The sequence below is a fragment of the Rousettus aegyptiacus genome, unplaced genomic scaffold (assembly GCF_014176215.1).
Source record: "Rousettus aegyptiacus isolate mRouAeg1 unplaced genomic scaffold, mRouAeg1.p scaffold_m13_p_15, whole genome shotgun sequence".
In the NCBI taxonomy this organism is placed as follows: domain Eukaryota; kingdom Metazoa; phylum Chordata; class Mammalia; order Chiroptera; family Pteropodidae; genus Rousettus; species Rousettus aegyptiacus.
The window spans coordinates 34,060,782-34,077,079 of NW_023416290.1; the positions used below are offsets into that span (position 1 = coordinate 34,060,782).

The 16,298-nt window shown below is 39.1% G+C and overlaps 1 pseudogene; it reads left to right on the forward strand.

Annotated features, from left to right (window-relative positions):
* Positions 1-10,572, forward strand: part of LOC107502495 — a 53,465-nt pseudogene extending 42,893 nt beyond the window's left edge.
* Positions 10,573-16,298: the final 5,726 nt, after the last annotated feature.

Here is a 16,298-nt window from a genome sequence, read left to right on the forward strand (position 1 = left end):
TGAGGTTTTATCTTGTTCTTTCTCTTGGAAACTCTTCCCTTGTTTCTTCATTTTACTTGACTTTGCTTGTGTCTGTGTTTATTTAAAACAGCTACTTTCTCCCTGCCTTGAAGGAGCAGCTTGTATAGGAGATGCAACCCTGCTCTATCTCCTGACTGTCTCTCAAAAATTTGTGACTGTCCGAGCAGGCTAATTTGTTTTTATGGCTCCCTGTAGTTGAGGGTGTGCCAAGAATTATCAGTGTTTCAGAGGGGAGAATCCAAGTCAGCACCTAGATGCAGACTGATTGGAAGCCAGACCCTCAGACCTAGCAGATTTGAAAGTATGAAAATATGTACAGTTCTGTGTGACTGCAAGCATAAGACCTGCTGGCCACTGGAGCCAGGTGTCCCGTGGACATCAGTCACAAAAATTGAGATGCCAGGCAAATGTACAAGCTTCTTTTTGAAAGATACCAGCAACTTGGAGCGAGGTAGAGGGAAAGTAGAAAGATCACAGCCACTGACTTCTGTCCTGTCAGTGCACCCCAGCAGGCTTCTAGACCTGTGCTAAACCAGAAGTCTGCCCCTCAGGGTGAAGCTCTAAAACAACAAATAGACCTTTTCCATAGAATGCATAGGGGTGTATTTCATTCTATTGTTTGCACAGTGCCCTGGGGGTGGTAGCAGGCGAAGAATTGTCTCTTCATTTGTTCCAGTTCCATGGGACCAGGAATGCAAGCCCCACTGGCCACCAGAGCTAGGTGATCAAGTAGTGTACCCTGGAGAGCAGCCGGGGCACCAGACACATGTACAAGCTCCTCTCTGGAAGATACTCACATTCTAGAGTGCAGCAGGGGGAGAGTGCCTGCCTTTGGGGTCTCTGGAGAGGACCCTTACATGTGTGGTTAATTAGAAGCCTGGCCCTCAGGCTGCAGCTATGAGTATAATCTAATAGGCCTCTTACACAGTAAGGCTGGATGCCTCGGTCTGTTGCCTCTTGTTGTGTACTGGGGATGATAGTTAGTAAGAACACTTTCTCCACTTGTTACCGTCCTGCAGAACTCGTGAGCATAAGCCCCAATGGCCCCAAAGCCAAGCAATCTGAAAGTGTCCCCTGGTGGCAGCCACAAAAATTAAAGTATTAGAGGAGGGGACAAGTTTCTTTTCCAGAGATACTAGCAAGCTGGAGAGAGGCAGAAAGAGAGTGGAAATATGGCACCCACCAGCCTCCATCTCTGGAGAGTACCCCTGTAGGCCCCTAGTTGTGTATTCAATGCCTGCCCCATAGCCTAAGCAAACAAGCTTTTTACAGGAATTCTAGGTGCCTCTAAATCACCTGCCTCTATTCTGGTCCCTGGGTTGGGTGAGTCCAAGCACATGAGCACTTTAAGACCTTTAGGAGTCATTTTTTAGTTCACCAAATCCTTGTAGTTATTGTGGATGCAAGTCACGCTGGTTTTCAAAGCTAGATACTTGCAGGGCTCATCTCTCAAGTGTGAGGTTCAAAACTTTCACTCCTTAGGGAGAAGCTCTAAATTTTGAGTTTCCTCCTGATTTAGGGTGTCTGCACCAGGGGTGGGGGTTATGGTGAGATAGATTGTGTCAGCCTCTCCTACTTGCTTCAATGTGGATTTCTTTTTGCCCAATGTGTAGGAGTCGCTTAGCTAGTTTTGTTTTGTTTTGTTTTTCTAGGGGAAATTGTTCCATATATAGTTGTAGATAAATATGTTTACAGGAAGAGGTGAGTTCAGGATTTTCCTACACCATCACCTTAAACCAGAACCCTGCTGGTTGGGCTTTTGTAGATTACACATATAAGTATCACACAATGTTTATCTTTGTCTGACTTATCTCACTTAGCATAATATTCTCAAGGTCCATGTTATCACAAATGGTAGAATGTCCTTCTTTCTCTTGGCTAAATAATATTCTATTGCGTGTGTATAATCACATTTGCTTTATCATTCATCTGTTAGTGGGCACTTAGGTTGCTTCCATATCTTGGCAATTATGAATAATGCTGCAATAAACATGCGTGTGCATATACTATTAGATATCCTGCTTTCATTTACTTTGGGTATTTACCCAGAGGTAGAATTGGTAGATCTGTGGTAAATCTATGTTTAAATTTTTGAGGAAACTTCATATTGTTTTTCCTAGTTGCCAAACCGATTTCATTCCCACCGACGATGCAGTGTTCCCTTTTCTCCACATCCTCACCAACACTTGTTATTTCTTGTTTATTTGATAATAGACTTTCTAACAAGAGCGATGTGATGATATTTCATTGTAGTATTGATTTGAATTTTTCTGGTTAATGATGGTGAGCATCTGTTCAGATGCTTGTTGTCCATTTGGATGTCTTTGGAAAATTTTCTATTTTGCTCCTCTGCCCATTTTCAAATTTTTAACTATTGAGTTACAAGAGCTCTCTCTCTCTCTCTCTCTCTCTATATATATATATATATATATATATTTTTTTAAATTAACTCCTTATTCAATACAGGTTACCTTTTCGTTTCGTTGACTGCTTCTTTTGCTGTACAAAAGCTTTTAAGTTCGATGTAGTTCCATTTGTTGATTTTTGCTTTTGTTGTTTCTGCTTTTGGTGTCATATTCAAAAATCATTGCCAAGACCAATGTCGAGGATCTCTTCTCTATGTTTTCCTCTAGGACTTTAATGGTATCAAATCTTAATGTTTACGTCTCTGATCCATTTTGACTTAATTTTTATGTATCGTATAAAGTAGGGCTCCAATTTTATTTTTCTGCATGTAGTTATCTAGTTTCCCCAGCACCATTTGGTGAAGAAGTTAATCTTTCTTCATTGGGCGTTCTGGCTCCCTTGTTAAATATTAATTGACTGTATATGCAGGGGTTTAATTCTGGACTCTATTCTGTTTCATTGATCTATGTGTCTTTTTATGCCAAGATCATACCGTTTTATTACTATAGCTTTGTAGCATACAGTTGACCCTTGAACAAAGTGGGTTTGAACTGCAAGGGTCCATTTATATGCAGATTTAAAAAATCAACTTGATTTTTGATCCACAGTTGGGAATCTACATATGTAGAGGACCAACTTATATAATACATGGATTTTTGACTGTGTGGGTAGTCATTGACCCTAACCTGTCCAGTTTTTAAGGGTCAGCTATAGTTTGAAATCAGGAAGTGTGATACTTCTGGTCTGTTCTTTCTTATGATTGCTTTGCTATTCAGTCTTTCATTGTTCCATACACATTTTAGGATTTTTTTTCTATCTGTGAAGAATGAATGCCTTTGGAATTTTGATAGGGATTAAGTTGACTCTTTAGATAACTTTGGGTAGTATGAACATTTTAATAATATTAATTCTTCCAATCTGTGAACACAGGGTGTCTCTCTGTGTCTTTTTTGATTTCTTTCCAAAAATTTTATGTTTTTTGTTGTACAGTCTTTCATTTCCTTGGGTAAATTTAGTCCTAGGTATTTTATTGTTTTTGATTCCATTGTGAATTCAATAGTTTTTTTTTCCAGATGTTTCATTATTAGTTTATAGAAATACAACAGATTTCTGTTGGTTGATTTTATAACTACAACTTTGTTATTTCTGATCTTAGAAAAAAAATTTTCAATTTTCCACCACCGAATATGAGGTTGCTATGGCCTTGTTGTATTTGGCCTTTATTATGTTGAGGTATGTTCCTTCAATACTCAATCTATTGAGGATTTTTATTAAAAGGGGTGTGCCATTATGTTGAGTGCATAATCTGTGGCGATGACCATGTGATTTTTTTATCTTTTATTCTATCAATATGTTTATTAGATTTACTGATTTGCATATGTCAAACCATTCTTGCATCCCAGAGATAAATCCCACTTGCTTGTGTTGTGTAATCCTTTTTATGTGTTCTTGAATTCAGTTTGTTAATATTTTGTTGAAAGTTTTTGCATTTATATTCATCAGAGATATTGACCTCTGGTTTTTTTTTTCTTCTTAATATTTTTATCTGGTTTTGGTGATAGAGTAATGCTGGCCTCATAGAATGAGTTTGAAAGTGTCTACTTCTCGTCAATGTTTTAGAAGAGTTCAAGATGTACTGGCATTAATTTTTCTTTAAACGTTTGGTAGAATTCTTTCTGGTCCTGGGGTTTCCTTTGTCAGGAGGTGTTGATTACTAATGCAATCTCTTTACTCATTATTAGTTTGTTCAGATTGTCTGTTTCATCTTGATTCAGTCGTTTTAAGTGTTTGTTTTTAGAAATTTACTCATATCTTCTAGGTTGTCTAATTTGTTGGTATATAATTGTTTATAGTTGTCTCTTTTGATCTTGTGTATTTCTGTAGCATCAATTGCAATGTCTCTTCTTTCATTTCTAATTTTATTTACTTAAGTCTTCTTTTTTTCTTAGTCTAGCTAAAGTTTTGTCAATTGTGTTTATCTTTTTGAGAAACCTGCTCTTAGTTTTGTTAATCTTTTCTATTGTTTCTCTGGTCTCTATTTCATTTATTTCTGCTCTGATATGATTTCCTTCCTTCTGCTTACTTCAGGCTTAATTTGTTCTTTTTTTCTAATTTCTCGAAGTATAAAGTTAGGTTGTTTACTAAAGATCTTTCTAATATCTTAATATATCTATTTACTGCTTTAAACTTTTCTCTCAGAACTGTTGCATAATCCCATAGAATTTGATATGTTGTGTTTCCATTTTCATTTGTTTTGAGATAATTTTTCATTTTCGTCTTTGACCAATTGTTTAGAAGTGTGTTTATTTTAATTTATTTGTTAATTTTCCAGCTTTCCTCTTATTGATTTCTAATTTCAGTCTATTCGGTTCACATAAGATAATTGATATAATTTCAGTCTTCTTAAACTTGCTAGGCCTTGTTTTGTGTCCTGTCATATGATCTGTCCTGGAGAATGTTCCATGTGCACTTGAGAAGAATGCATATTCTGCTGCTTTTGCATGGAATGTTCTATATGTCTATTAAGTCCACTTGGTCTAAGTATTTATAGGTCAATTCATATAGTTCCTTGTTCATTTTTTGTCTGAATGATCTATGAATTGCTGACAATGGGGAATTGAAGCCCCTTACTATTATTGTATAGTCTATTTCTCCATTCAGATCTGTTAGTATCTGCTTAATATATTTAGGTGCTCTAATGTTGGATGCATATGTATTTATAATTGCTATATCTTCTTGATGGAGTGAACCCTTTATCATTATATAATAACCTTCTTTGTGTCATATTTTTTGCCTTAAAGTCTATTTTGTCTGAAATAAGTATGATTACTCTGCTTTCTTTTGGTTTCCACTTGCATGGAATTTCTTCTTTCATTCCTTCAGTTTGAGACTTTGTGTGTCTTTAGGGCTGAGATAAATCTCCTTTGGGCAGCATATATTTGGTCTCGCTATTTTCGTCCATCCAGCCACCTGTGCCTTTTGATCGATAAGTGTAACTCATTTATATTCAGAGTAATTATTGATATATTAGGACTTACTACTGCTATCTTATTGTTTGGCTTCTTATTGCTTTGAATATCCATTATTTCTTTCCCCCTGTTTCTGTAAATTGGTGGTTTTTTATGGTAGTGTGTTTTGTCTCTCCCATCTCTTTTTTTGTTTCATGGATTTACTGTAGATTTTCGCTTTGTGGTTACCACGAGGCTTACATAAAGTACCTTCTTGATAAAAGAGTCCATTTTATATATTAGCAACTCTTTCACTTGTAAAGCCTCCACCTTTTTATTCCTCCCCTTTTATATTTTTGATGTCACAATTTACTTCTTCTTATGTTGTGTATTTGTTAACAAATATATAGCTATAGTTATTTTTAACACTTTTCCTGTAATATTTATACTATGGTTAAGTGGTTAACACACCATTCTAATATAGAGTTATAGTTTTCTAATTCTGACTTTTTAAAAAACTTTACCAGAGTGTTTTGTACTTTTATATGTTTTCATGTCTCTGACTAGCATATTTTCATTTCAGCTTAAATAACTTCTTTTGTCATTTCTTGGAAGGCAGGGCTAGTGATGGTGAACTCCCTCAGCTTTTGTCTAGGAAAGCCTTTTCTTTCTTTTATCTAAAGGATAACTTTGCCTGATAAATTACCCTTGGCTGGCATTTTTCGTCTTTCAGCACTTTGAATATGTAGTTCCATTCTCTTCTAGACTGTAGAGTTTCTGATGAGAAATTCACTGCTAACCTAATGGGAATTCTTTTGTGGGTTACTTTTTTTCCTTCCTGACTGCTTTAAGATTCTTTATAATTGATTTTTGACAGTTTCCTTATATTTCTCAGAGGAGGCCTTTTTGCACTAAAATAATAGGGTGTTTATTTAGCTTCAAGAACATGTATATTATTCCTTCCCCAGGTTTAGGAAGTTCTCAGCTATTATTTCTTTAAATAATCTCTGCTCTCTTCTCATTCTCTTCTTCTCGTACACCAATTATTCTATTAGCCTTTCTGATTGAATCTGATAGTTCTCATAGGGTTTCTTCACTCTTTTTAGATCTTAGTTCTCTCTCCTCTTTTAAATTATTTCTATTTTCATATTCTTTAAGTCACTTATTCTTTCTTTCATCTCATGTACCTGTTACCTGTGTTCCCTCTTGCATCCTTCATCTCAATTTATCAGCTCCAGAATTTGTTTGGTTCTTATTTATAATATCTTTGGTAAAGAACTCTTTCTGTTCATTAATTTTATGCCTGAGTTCATTGAATTGTCTTTCTGAGTTTTCTTGTAGCTCACTGAATTACTTCATGAGCTATTTTGATTTATCAGTTAGATTACAGTATTCTGTGCCTTTGCATTCAGTTGCTATAGAATTATTTTCTTTTTATGATACCGTATTTCCTTGATTGTTCAGTATTTGTAGGTATGCATTTCTGCTTTTCCATTTGAAGTAGCAGACACCTTCTTAACTAAGGGTCTACAGCCTCTTTGGTTCTTATAATTCAGCAGGCTGGCTATTAGAACCCTTTCTTTTGTACTCCAGGCTGTGGCACTACAGCTTGAGTTTGCGGTTTCTTCCTTGCCTATAGATCTTGGTCTGTTAAGGGGCATCCACTAAGTCTACTGGAGCTGGCTCTTGGGATGTTCTCAGGAGTGCACACAAAAAGCTGGCCATTAAGGGAGGTGAGGTGTGGGTCTGGTGCTTGGGCCATTGCGAGGTGCACACAGCTTGGTGAGGGGTTCCTTGAGCAGTTTGTGAGCAAACTTCCTGCTAAAGTCCTGAAGCAGATACCAGGAAATGTATTTCTTTAATGCCCTTTGATATTCTTAATTGCTTACCTTCCTTTCTTCTTCCTTTGCCCAGACATGGAGGTCCCACCTCTGAAATGTGGGTGCTGCTGGAAAGGAATGAGTTGGGAAACCCACACAGCTGTGGTAACTGGCATTTACTCACCCCTTTTGCTTTCCACCTCCTCATGGGAGAGGTCACCTTTTCCTGTTTCCTCTGCCACAGAGGCCGCCACTGCCAGGTCGAAAGCCCAGCACCTTGCGGTGTTGCCCTGGGGAGAGGGGCCACCTGGTGAATGCCTTCCTTTTTCTCTGCATCCAAACCCAACTCTCTCCCACGGATGGCATGCTGAAACCGTCCCTCAGACAGGCTGGACTTCCACCAATTCTCTTTTGTGAGTGTCTGCCCAGTTTTGCACTCTCCAGGCCCTTTTTGCCTCCATCGTGGTGAGTGGCTATAGAACAGGTTCTCCAAACCCCTTGGATCCACAGCCCTTACTAAGGAACTGTTTTTCTTATTCTCAGGTGCATAGGTAGACTGGCGTGTCTCTTGATGTAACATGCAGAGGTACTTCTGTTCAGCTATAGATATCTAGTTAGTTGTTATAAAAAGAGAGAGAGAAGAGGAATGACTTATGCTGCCATGAATATGACATCACTTCATTTATATCTGTCTTAAATCAGATGAAAGCTAAGTTTAAATGACAAAAAGCGCTACCTTTTAAGTTATTATCAATTAAAATAATCGGTAGAGAAAATACAAAGAATGCCTGTCTGTTGAATTTTTTCAGCATAAAGGATTAGCAACCGAAATAAAAGCTAAATTAAAAACAAAAGTTAATAGCACAAATTCTGGAGTCAGAGAGCCCGTTCTTGCCTGGGCTTTGCCACTGCGAGCAGTATGCATCACTTAAGTGAAACGTGCCTAATTTGTTGGAAATTTCTTCTTTAACGTATTTCTTAATAACTGTTGAGAAAAGGTATCATATACAGCATATAAACCTTTCTAATTGGCATAGAAGCTCAACATAGGGTCAGAAGTTTAATTCTACAGGTTTTATAAAAACTCACATGATAATTAAAAGGTTTTGGTTAAGTACATTTGCCAGCTCCAAGAGAACCTAGAATGGGAATATGAGCAAGTTCAGAAAAATGATCACAAGGTTGCTAAAGGAAATGCTTGATATTTCTAAGCAGTTCAAGAATCTCAGAAGGAAGGATAGTATTCTAACTTAAAATTTTAAGATCAGTCTGGTTAAAGACCTCCTTTTTCTTCTAAAGGATGATTTTTCTCTTCCCCTTGTATTTTGACTGCCCTAAAATGTTACAACAGAAAAGCATCTTTATGTTTTGTCTTACTATTGTGCACTTTGATATATTGATGTCATCCCACCTCCCGCCCTCCCCCAGGCTAAAGGTAGCCCAAGTACCTGATATTTTATGGAACTAAATTTGGATTAGAGGGAGGGATGGAGGGCGGGAGGGATGGAGGGAGGGAGGAGGGAGGGAGGGGCGGGAGGGAGGGGGAGAGAGAGAGAGAGAGAGAGAGAAAAAGAGAGAGAGAGAAGGGGGAGGGAGGGAAGGCGGGGGGAGGGAGGAGGAGGGAGGAGGGAGGGAGGGAGGGGGAGGACGAAGGAAGGAAGGACGGGAAGGAAGCGGAAGACGAACAAGAACAGAACAGACAACACGACAAGAAAGCCTCCCTTACCCTCCTTCCTTTCCTTCTTATTCCTTCCTGCTTTATCTCTCTCTCTCCCTCTTTCTTTCCTTTTCTTCTTTCTCTCTCTCTCTCCCTCCCTCCCTCTCTTTTTTCTTTCTTTCTTTCTTTTTATATTTGTTTGTTTGTAGTTTACAAGCAGTTTACACAGGGCCTAAGAGCAGGAATTGTAGAGCTTACAGGTCTGGATTCAAATCCCAGCTTCATCACCACTTACTACATGACTTTGTGCAAGTCACTACCCTTGTTGAAGCTTTAGCTTCTTCTTCCATAAGGTGGGAATATATTATTGAACCAGCCTCACAGAGTGGTTATAAGAATTGAAGAGCTTTTTCCTGTGGGAGCCACTGGGTTGAGAGGTGCAGGGCCTTCCCCTCTCTCCGCCGCAGCATGTGCTCGTCCACTGATATCGGTGTACTCTGAAAAGGTGGAATCATCTGGCAAAAATGTCACTTTGCCAGCTCTGTTCAAGGCTCCCATGCAACCAGATATTGTGAACTTTATTCACACCAACTTGTACAAAAACAACAGACAGCCCCATGCTGTCAGTGAATTAGCAGCAGGTCATCAAACCGCTGCTGAGTCATGGGGGACTTGCAGAGCTGTGTGGCTCTAATTCCCAGAGTTCGAGGCGGTGGGATCATCCTTCTGGCCAGGGTGCTTTTGGCAACATGTGCTGTGGGGGCCACGTGTTTGCACCAACCGAAACCTGGCACCGCTGGCACCACAGAGTGAACACAGCACAGAAGCGATGTCGTGTCTGCCCTGCCCCGGCTGCCTCGGCCTTACCAGCACTGGTCATGGCTCAAGGTCATCGTATTGAGGAACTTCCTGAACTTCCATTGGTGGTTGAAGATAAAGTTGAAGGCTACAAGAAGATCTAGGAGGCTGTTTTGCTTCTTAAGAAGTTTAAGACTTGGAATGATGTAAAATAGGTCTACGCCTCTCAGCAAAGAGAGCTGGCAAGGGCTAAATGAGAAACCGTCGCCATATCCAGAGCAGGGGACCTTGCAGCATCTATAATGAGGACAATGGCATCATCAAAGCCTTCAGAAACATCCAGGGATTATTCTGCTTAATGTAAGCAAACTGAACATTTCGAAGATTGCTCCTGGTGGGCACACGGGCCGTTTCTGCACTTGGACTGAAAGTGTTTTCCGCAGGTTAGATGATCTGTACGGCACTTGGCGTAAAGCTGCCTCTCTCAAGAGTAACTACAACCTTCCCATGCACAAGATGCTCTCTCTATACAGACTTTAGCCAAATCTTGAAAAAGCCAGAGAATCAGGGAGCCCTCCGAGTATCATGCAAGATTCATTGCAGAGTCCTAAAGAAGAAGCCACTGAAAAACCTGAGACTCATGGTGAAGCCGCAGACCATGCACCAAAACAACATTCTTTGCCAGGCCAAGAATCACAAGCTCCGAGTAGATAAAGCAACAGCAGCGCTAGAAGCCAAATCAGGTGAGAAGGAGGGGGCTCCAGGCAAGAAGCCTGTGGTGGGGAAGAAAGGAAAGACGGCTGTTGGTGATGTGAAGCAGAAGCCTTTGGTGGGAAAAAAGGCTGCAACTACCAAGAAACCGGCATCTGAGAAGCCCGTGGAAAAGACACCCGCCACAGAAGAAAAGAAGCCTGTGGCATAAACTGAAATTAGTTTATTCCATAAAAGTCAAATCGCTTTGGGACAGCTAATTTTGGACAAATACCTGATCAAAGAGGCAGTGATAAACATGGGGAAAAAAAAAGAATTAAAGAGATAGTGCATGTAAAGAGTTCACTTGATAAGTAAACATGTAGCACAGAGTTAATATCAGCATTTACAATTATTGATTTAAAAGTGGGCATTTTTTTTTCATTGTTAAAAAAAAATTCTGATTTTTCAAACAACACAGGCCCCCCCACCTTAAGACTCACTGTCCTCTATACAGATGCCCAGAACTCTATCTCTTATTATTGAACACAAGCTCCATTCCTCAGACACTTGATTCATAATTTTCATTGTTGGCCATAATTACAGTGCCACTAAATTATCAATGCATCACAATTGGTATTGTGAATAATAGCCACCAACATTCGTCATTACTTAAAAAAGTAGATTTATTAAATAATTAAGTTTAAAAAGTAGAAAAGATGGGTGTAGCATTTGATTTATTTTACATTATAACTTTTCATGCTGTTACTTAAGAAAATGGTCAAAATGTTTTAGACTGATTTTAGTAGTTTCGGAAATACATTTTGGGACTGATAAAGTACTTTTGGATGACAGGCTGGCACATCTACATGGCAATTTGAAAATAAACATAAAATATTCCAAGTACCACACTGTTTTACTTGGTGGGGGGTTGGGTGTAGTGATACATAGAAACAAGACCCCATCGCCAACCATAAATCCGCCTGATCATATATACCTTATTAATGATTATTATGTATTTTCTGAGATCTTTCCAAAAAATACAAATATTCTTGACTTCTAATGTGAAGACCTTTTTCACTAAAGAATGCTAGTTTAGGCTAATGAATATTCTATGTCATTTCAAGTTTTCTGGGGATATTATTAGTAACAAAGTCAGTAAGTAATTGCATGGTTTTCTACCTTTGTAGATAAGACAATCTTTTTTCCTTCCAAAATTTGCCATGCTTGTGATGGACAGATAAAACACTGAAAATGATTTAAAATTAGGTTACATTCTAATTCTGCCATATATACATATATGGCAGAATTAGAATGTATATGTGTGTGTGTGTGTGTGTGTGTGTGTGTGTGTATGTAGCACTTGCAACTAGGTAATTGAGAAGACACAGCAACCTCTGAGTTGTAACAAAGTGGTAACTAAGAACCTTTAGATCTAACCAATTAGATTGTCGAACTGAATGAAGATAGGCTCTATTTGCAGAATAGAGTGAGTTGACATGAAGTCTAGAAAAAGGAAGATAAAAACTTGTTAATGTAGCTTCGGCATTGTCCAAAGTTGTGCACGCCCTCATTGGGAGACTCCAGGATGACCTCTTGATGGCTCGGTTTCCTGGCAGTTTGTATATCAAACCATCATGGTGTGGTGGCATTGGCCAGTGTATTGACCAGTTTACCCATTTTGCTTCCAACTTAAACGAAAGTTCTGATTTTACTGTTTCCACGAGAACTGGCCTATAGTAGCTCCCTTCATCTGCAGTTTCACTTTCCATGGTTTCAGTTACCTGCGGTCGTCTGAAAACGTTAAAAGGAAAATTCCAGACAGAAACAACTCATAAATTTTAAATTACGTGCTGTTCTGTGTGATGAAATCTCATGCCGTCCCATCCAGGATGTGGATCATTCCTTTGTCCAGTGTATCCGTGCTTATGCGTTACCCGCCTGTGAATCACTTAGTAGCCGTCTTGGTTATCAGACTGACTTTCATGGTATCACAGTGCTTGTGTCCAAATAACCCTTATTTTACTTAATAATGTCTCCAAACCACAAGAGTAGTGATGCTGGCAATTCAGATATACCAAAAAAAAAAGCTATAAAATACTTCTGTTAAGTGGAAATATGTAAGTTCAGTATTATCCATTGTTTCAGACATCCTCTGGGGGTCTTGAAACATATCCTCTGTGGATAATACGGGGCTAATGCTTAGGGAAAACGCACTCATTAAACACAAGTGTCCAGGTCCCCTGCAGTCATTTACTCACTGCAAATAATCTGAGACCATGGTTTTACATCACAAAAATAAGGAAAACTTAAAGTACCCTCTAAAATGTCACTCGTAACCTATTATGGTCATGTGGCACATGATGTTTTGGTCAATGACAGACCTAATATACCAGGGCTCCCCTGGGGCTGTGGAACGGTACCAGTCCATGGCCTCTTAGGAACTGGGCCACACAGAGCGAAGTGCAATTGAGCGAAGGTTCATTTGTATTTGCAGCTGCTCACCAGTGCTAACATCACTGCCTCAGCTCCACCTCAGATCATCAGGTGTTAGATTCTCATAGGAGCACCGGTCCCTGGTGCCAAAAAGGTTGGGGGCCACTGTCATATAAAATGGTCCCATGAGATAATAATGGAGCTAAAACTTCTTACTGCCTAGTAATGTTGTAGCCATCAGTCTAGTGCAATGCATTCTTCAGGTGTTTGTGGTGATGCCAGTGTAAATAAAACTACTGGACTGCCAGTGGTTTAAAAGTATAGCACATAAAATTATATAGTACATAATGCTTAATAATAAATGACTGTTACTGGTTTATGTATTATACTATACTTTTTACCATTATTTTAGTCTACTGTAAAACAGTATGCTATTATGCCAGTAGCAACCTGTTACCACGTCTCTTGATTAAATCAAACACGAGACAATGATGCAGTCTCACGTAGTTTTGTTCATCATGGCCCCTAAACATACAAAATCCGCTGTTAATATTACCAGTTAAGAGACAACAGTGATTGACCTGGAAACAATTAAGTCATCAGTGACCACAAAGGTGGAAAATCAGTGATGGTTATTGCTCACCTGTCAAGAATGCCCCATTTCACTATAGCTACGATCTTGAAGAACAAGAATGAAGTGATGGACACTGTTAAAGTATCTGCTTCATCTAAAGAAACTAACAAAAATTTGAGAAGGGCCTACATCTGACATGGGGGAACTTCTATGGACTTGGATTGAAGACCAGATACAGAAGCGTATCTCTTTAAGTGCCATAATGATCACGGCCACAGTGGAAAATTTGTTTGTAATGTTGAAAGGCTAAACCCAACTATGATGCTGAATTTACAGCTAGCTCTGGGTAATTTATTCAAGAATCATTATTCATCACATAATATGAAACTGGGTGGTGAATCTGCTAGTACTAATGTGAAGGCAGTTGAAAAATTTTGGGAAACTCCAGATAAGCTGACTGTGGAAAAAAAAATTACTTGCTAGAGCAAATATTCAATATGGATGAAAACTCTCTATTCTGGAAATGGATGCCTGAAAGGACTTTCATCCATAAGGAAGCCAAATCAATGCCAAGTTTCAAGGCTTTGAAGGACAGGTAACATTGTTTGGGGACAATGTTGCATGCTACAAAGTGAAACCCTTTTGTGATCTAGCAGTTGGTGAGACACCCAGGGCCTTCAAGCCTGTCAATAAGCACATGCTGCCAGTGTGCAATAAGAACAGTAAGTCATGGATGATCCAGCTTCTCTTCCAAGATGCCTCCTGAACGGCTATGCCAGCAAAATGGAATAGAGAATAACATAATTTTCAAGATTTTGCTTATTGTTCGTAATGCTCCGACATCCTTTATTGATTGATGCTCTTCATTCCAATGTCAAAAGTGGAGTTTCTCCCTCCAAATACCAATGGACCAAGGAGTTACAGCAGCTTTTAAGGTCCACTAGCTGAGCTCCTTTGCCCAGGCTATTGCTGCAACTAAGGGAGATGCTGAGAAAACACTGGTGCAGTTCTGGAAGGATTACATCTACGACTGCATCGGCACCTTGCTTGGGTTTGGGGTGACGTCACCAAGGAGCACATAAACGGCATGTTAGGATGCATGCAAGAGATTCGTCCCTAACTTCGAAGGATTTGCCAAAAACGAGGTTGCAACAATCGAGCCTGCTGTGGCTGATAGCACTTTATCCTGGCTGTGGAGATGACACTGCAGAGCTCGCAGTTGGCTCCTGTGGCAGAGTTGTAGGCACTGAGGTGGAAATGCATAGCTTAAGAGGGAAAAGGCAACTGCAGAACAAAACTCTCCCAAGAAAAGTCAGTGAGGGGGTCAGCAGATGCTTTTGCAGACATCAACAAACTCCTTAGTTTGAAAACAAGGACCCCCAACACCAGTCTTCATTAATAGAGGAATGTTCATGATGCATTATCTGCTTACAAGAAAACCTATGATAAACAAAGCAGACCATGAACATATTTCTGAAAGGAATAACACACACTCAGGAATAGCCCCTGGCAGATCCTTCGGGTGGTATTCAGAAAGCAGTGGTATCACAGATGAAAGCTCTATGGTGTTATTGCCCTGAAGACTTTCCTGAGACAAAATGTGGAGGCAGAAGACTGACATTAATGATCCTGACACTATAGGTATGGGCTAATGTGTGTTTGTGTGAGTTTTTAAGTTTCAAAAAATGTGACATTTTTTAAATAGAAAAAAAGCAAATAGAATACGGATTTAAAGAAAATTTTTGTGTACAGCTGTACTGTTAGTTTTAAGATATTAGAAGATTTAAAGCCAAAAAAATTAAAATGTTTATAAAGTTACACTAAGGTTAATTATTGATGAAAAAGTTTATAAATGTAGAGTGTTTATAGTCTATAGTAGTGGAGTCCTAGGCCCTCACATCACTCACTGCTGACTCACAGCACAACCCCAGTCCTGTAAGGCCATTCACGGTAAGTGTCCTATACAGGTGTTTCATTACAATTTTACTGTACTTTTTCTACATTGATACACAAATGCCATGTTACAATAGCCTACAATATTCAGTACAGTAAAATGCTGTAGTTTAGTAGACCAGGAGCAATGGCCTACATCATGCAGCCAAGGTGTGCAGGAGACTATATCACCTAGGTTGGTGGTAGGTGCACTCTTCACACAAGGATGAAATTGCTAAACACGGTATTTAGTACATATCCGTCATTAAGCTACATGGGACTGCAATTTGATGGGAGGGAAAGTAGTCACACTGCATAACATTTTGGTCAATGGTGGACCATGTATGACAGTGATCCTGTTAAGATAGTGGAGCAAAAAAATTCCTATCACCTAGTGACATCATCCCATCCTAGCAGCAGAGATCAACGCGTGTTTGAGATGATGGTGTAAACAAACCTACTCCGCTGCCAGTCATGTCAAAGTACCATCTAGGTTTGTGTAAGTGTACTCTACGATGTTCACAAAACTGCCTGACCAAGCATTTCTCGGAACGTACCATCATTAAGAGGCGTAAATGTTGTATAATCAAAAATAGCACTGTGTAAACAAGACACTAGTCAATTTTATCTATGCAAGTCTCAGTGTAAATGTTGAAACGGAAAAAAGTAAAAATTCTAAGCTCAAAAAGCAGTTTCCAATTAGCCATTATACACTAGTACCCATAGAATGTCACCTATCAATTTAGTCTCAAAACTTCTATTAGAAGCGGCCATAAATTGTGAGGTGAATTTGCAAATACAGAATCATCAAATGATAAATTTGATTTTCCCTAAATCGAATTCTTGCAAGTACATCACAAAACTTTAGTTTTGTTGGCTCCTCTCGATAGTCAAAGGAAGTTTCCTACAACTAAGAAAATGAACATATTTCAAGAACAGATGGAGATGATTTATCCTCATCTCACAAAGAAACGCCAAATTCCAACCACCCAACATATAAAGCAAGCTACTGTCAT